General features: G+C 39.3%; 1 non-coding gene across 1 annotated transcript; it reads right to left on the reverse strand.

Moving 5' to 3' along the window:
- Positions 1-72, reverse strand: TRNAS-GGA (transfer RNA serine (anticodon GGA)). Its single transcript has one exon. It is a non-coding gene; the product is annotated as a tRNA-Ser (tRNA).
- Positions 73-5,479: the final 5,407 nt, after the last annotated feature.

Here is a 5,479-nt window from a genome sequence, read left to right on the forward strand (position 1 = left end):
TTCCCAACCCAGGGATCGAACCTGGGTCTCCCGCATTCCAGGCAGATGCTTTAACCTCTGAGCCACTAGGGAAGCCACATCTTTTCAAATTTATTGGCCATTTGGATACTGTCTTTTGTGAGGTGTCTCTAGGTCTTTTGTTTTTTATTTGTTGCTAATGTAGGGAAATACAGTTGTTTTATAATGACTTGCTCGATTCATTTATTGATTGTAGCAGCTTTTAGAGTCTTCTGAATTTTCTGTATTCTCCTGGAAATTTTCTACAGGTAGTGAGCTGGGGCTGTGGAGGGCTTTCGCGCTGAAGGATTCCGTGCTTTAGTGCCTCGTGTCAAGGGTCTTAAGCGGTTGCGGCTTTGTTTTATATATTTTGTCTAGTATTTTGTTTTAGGGAGGAAGATGAAGTGCTAATTTCTCCATACTGATCAGAAGCAGAAGTTCATATTTAAAATTTTAATATAAAAAATAATGAAATTTTAATACAGCTCTCTCAGTAAATGAGGGCGTCACGGTCTTCCCCCACCACCCCCCCCCCAAAGAAAGTGTAAGGGCGATTACTCTGAGGTGGTTATGGAGCGTTTGTCAAAGGTGACTATCCGTTAGGCCATAAAGAAACTATTAACAAATTTTAAAGAATTGGATTCTCATAGAGAAGGCTCTCTGCAGCAGAATTAATGGGAAATTGGTAACAAAAATGACAAAATTTGAAAGTTAAAGAGCATATACCTCCCAATAACCAGGAGAAAGTAGAAATTATTTTAAACCAAATGAAAACAGGAATATCAAGTCACAACCGTTTGGATGTGATTAAAGGGAACAGTGTAGCATTAAAGTGCACATATTAGGAAAGCAGAAAGGCTAAAAATGAATTAGCAAAACCTCAAGAAACCAGAATAATAGCAAATTAAATTCAAATAGATGGAAAAAAATAATAGCAGCAATTAGTGAAATATGTAACATGACAAAAAAAAAAAAAAAGGACCAGCAAAGCAGTAAGACTGATAAAATTTCTAAACTCTTGGTGAGAATGATCAAGGAAAAAGAAAAAAGGCAAAACTAACCAGTGTTAGAAACAAAACATTATTGTAGTCATTAGAAAGACATTTTGAATAAAATGTGGATGAAATAAACACAGGAAAACAAAACTTAGCAACACCGTAATAAGGAAAATTCAGTTTGCCCATAACTGCTAAAGAAGTTGAGTCTCATTTAAAAGCTTTTCCATTGAGAAAACTTGTCCTGGATGGCACTGTCTGTAACTTAAACCCAACACTTAGAAAAGAAGTAACACTGGTATTGCTAACAAAATCTCAGCAACAGTAGGGATTTCTTAAAACAAGATTCTCATGAGAAAGTACTAACAATAAAGGGAATGGTATATTTCACTGTCTTAAAAACATGTTCATCAAAAAATAACCATTTAAAAGAACAAAGAGCCAGAGTTGGAAAATATATTGTAATTCATATGCCCTTCAGCACACTGCTGCTGCTGCTAAGTCACTTCAGTCGTGTCCGACTCTGTGCGACCCCCACCAGGCTCCCCCGTTCCTGGGATTTTCCAGGCAAGAACACTGGAGTGGGTTGCCATTTCCTTCTCCAATGCGTGAAAGTGAAAAGTGAAAGGGAAGTCACTCAGTCGTGTCCGACTCTTCACGACCCCATGGACTGCAGCCTACCAGGCTCCTCCATCCATGGGATTTTCCAGGCAAGAGTATTGGAGTGGGGTGCCATCGCCTTCTCCACTTCAGCACACAGGTATCCAAAATATATAAAGTACTTTCTATCAAAAGAAAAAGAGCACCTAAATTTAAAAAAAAAAGGTAAAAGAAATAAGCACTTCATTAAGAGGCAAGACTGTCCAATAAACATGAAAAAGTGCTTAGTCTTCTAATGAAAAGCTCTGCATAAGTTTGGAATTAATGATAAAGGAAGTATTAGCCATGCTGCCTCCTGTTTAAAGTTTGGTGGCAGATGATCGGATCTTCAAGCTGGTTTTAGAAAAGGCAGAGGAACCAGAGATCAAATTGCCAACATCTGCTGGATCATGGAGAAAGCAAGAGAGTTCCAGAAAAACATCTATTTCTGCTTTATTGACTATGCCAAAGCCTTTGACTGTGTGGATCCCAATAAACTGTGGAAAATTCTGAAAGAGAGGAATACCAGACTACCTGACCTGCCTCTTGAGAAACCTGTATGCAGGTCAAGAAGCAACAGTTAGAACTGGACATGGAACAACAACTGGTTCCAAATAGGAAAAGGAGTACGTCAAGGCTGTATATTGTCACCCTGCTTATTTAACTTCTATGCAGAGTACGTCATGAGAGACGCTGGGCTGGAGGAAGCACAAGCAGGAATCAGGATTGCCGGGAGAAATATCAATAACTTCAAATATGCAGATGACACCACCCTTATGGTAGAAAGTGAAGAGGAACTAAAGAGCCTCTTTCTAAATTACATATATATGCGTTAGTATACTGTATTGGTGTTTTTCTTTCTGGCTTATTTCACTCTGTATAATAGGCTCCAGTTTCATCCACCTCATTAGAACTGATTCAAATGTATTCTTTTTAATGACTGAGTAATACTCCATTGTGTACATGTACCACAGCTTTCTTATCCTTTCATCTGCTGATGGACATCTAGGTTGCTTCCCTGTCCTGGCTATTACAAACAGTGCTGCGATGAACATTGGAGTACACGTGTCTCTTTCAATTCTGGTTTCCTCAGTGTGTATGCCCAGCAGTGGGATTGCTGGGTCATAAGGCAGTTCTATTTCCAGTTTTTGAAGGAATCTCCACACTGTTCTCCATAGTGGCTGTACTAGTTTGCATTCCCACCAACAGTGTAAGAGGGTTCCCTTTTCTCCACACCCTCTCCAGCATGTATTGCTTGTAGACTTTTGGATCACAGCTATTCTGACTGGCATGAAATGGTACCTCATTGTGGTTTTGATTTGCATTTCTCTGGTAATGAGTGATGTTAAGCATCTTTTCATGTGTTTGTTAACCATCTGTATGTCTTCTTTGGAGAAATGTCTATTTAGTTCTTTGGCCCATTTTTTGATTGGGTTGTTTATTTTTCTGGAATTGAGCTGCAGGAGTTGCTTGTATATGTTTGAGATTAGTTGTCAGTTGCTTCATTTGCTATTATTTTGTCCCATTCTGAAGCCTGTCTTTTCACCTTGCTTATAGTTTCCTTTGTTGTGCAGAAGCTTTTAAATTTAATTAGGTCCCATTGGTTTATTTTTGCTTTTATTTCCAATATTCTGAGAGGTGGGTCACAGAGGATCCTGCTGTGATTTATGTCAGAGAGTGTTTAGCCTGTGGTCTCCTCTAGAAGTTTTATAGTTTCTGGTCTTAGGTATGGAATTTAGAAAGATAGTAACAATAACTGTATGCGAGACAGCAAAAGAGACACAGGTGTATAGAGCAGTCTTTGTACTCTGTGGGAGAGGGAGAGAGTGGGATGATTTGGGAAAATGGCATTGAAACATGTATAATATCATATATGAAACAAATCGCCAGTCCAGGTTCAATGCATGATACTGGATGCTTGGGGCTGGTGCACTGGGACAACCCAGAAGGATGGTACGGGGAGGGAAGTGGGGGCGGGGGGGGCGGTTCAGGATGGGGAACATGTGTATACCTGTGGTGGATTCATGTTGATGTATGGCAAAACCAATGCAATATTGTAAAGTAATTAACCTCCAGTTTTAAAAAATGCATTCCATTAAACAAAAAATAAAGAGTCTCTTGATGAAAGTGAAAGAAGAGAGGGGAAAAGTTGGCTTAAAGGTCAACATTCAGAAAACTAAGATCATGGCATCTGGTCCCATCACTTCATGGGAAATAGATGGGGAAACAGTGGCTGACTTTATTTCTCTGGGCTCCAAAATCACTGCAGATGGTGATTGCAGCCATGAAATTAAAAGATGCTTACTCCTTGGAAGGAAAGTTATAACCAACCTAGACGGCATATTAAAAAGCAGAGACATTACTTTGCCAACAAAGGTCCGTCTAGTCAAGGCTATGGTTTTTTCCAGTAGTCATGTATGGATGTGAGAGTTGGACTATAAAGAAAGCTGAGCACAGAAGAATTGATGCTTTTGAACTATGGTGTTGGAGAAGACTCTTGAGAGTCCCTTTGGCTGCAAGGAGATCCAGCCAGTCCATCCTAAAGGAGATCAGTCCTGGGTGTTCATTGGAAGGACTGATGCTGAAGCTAAAACTCCAATATTTTGTCCACCTCATGCGAAGAGCTGACGCATTAGAAAAGACCCTGATGCTAGGAAAGATTGAGACTGGAAGGAGAAGGGGACGATAGAGGATAAGGTGGTTGGATGGCATCACCGACTCAATGGACATGGGGTTTAGGTGGACTCTGGGAGTTGGTGATGGACAGGGAGGCCTGGCGTGCTGCGGTCCATGGGATCGCGAAGAGTTGGACGCGACTGAACTGAACTGATGGTGAGTCCAAAGTTACTCTTGGAAGAAACAGTAACAGGGCTAAATTTAGGGGAAGTTGTACAGTGCACAGGAACCACCAGATGGCGCCAAGCTACAATGTGACTCTGCCTGGGGTCTTAAGTTTAAAAAGGTGAGAGCCAGACTTGTCCTTATATTTAAGTTTGTTTATTTTAGGTTGTGCAGTGTGAATTGTTACAGTTTATAATGTAATTTTATTTACATACACATTGGGAAATGGATAACCACAGTCAGTACATTTCATCATCTCACATAGTTATCTTTTTTGTTTGTTTTTGCAGCATTATTCACAGTAGGAGGAGACTAAGTATCCATTCTTGGGTGAATGGATAAGGAAAATGTGTGTGTACATATACTAATAATTTTTTCATCTCTTTAGCAAGCTCACCTTCCTCAGATTGCTTGCTAAGTGATGTAATTCATCAAAAACAAAAAAGGTAGAACAAGGTAATTTCCTAATGATGTTTCCAGATATGTCTGTGTTCCATAGTGAAATATTTCAGAAGACTTCTTCACAGAGGTAATGAAATAAAGCATTTCCAATGAGGAAATACAGAATTTTAGATATTCTGTTTGGATAATCTTCAGATGATAATGGTCAGTGTGAATATAGCTATTTCCTAATATAGTTTGTACATTTAAACATAGGACTTGCAATATTTAACGAGTGGTGGTTTTTTCCAGGCCCCCCAAGGGAAATTTTCCAGAAAATACAAATGGCCAACTCTGAACAGGAATGAGAAGCAGACAAAGGAGCCAATTAAACTTCTAAAAATCTATACTGACCAACATTTCCACAGACTCCTGGCAGCTGCTCATCTGTTCTGCCTACTTGGTATTTTTTATTTTTTTAACATTGACCATTTTGGTGGGTACGTAATGGTGTTTTATTGTGGTTTTAGTTTTCATTTCCATTATTGTTAGCGGAGTTGAGTTTTTCATATTTATGTGAACCACTTAATTTGTACTGTTATGAACTGCTTTATGAGTATTTTTCT

The sequence above is a fragment of the Capricornis sumatraensis genome, chromosome 9, assembly GCF_032405125.1.
Source record: "Capricornis sumatraensis isolate serow.1 chromosome 9, serow.2, whole genome shotgun sequence".
Lineage (NCBI taxonomy): Eukaryota > Metazoa > Chordata > Mammalia > Artiodactyla > Bovidae > Capricornis > Capricornis sumatraensis.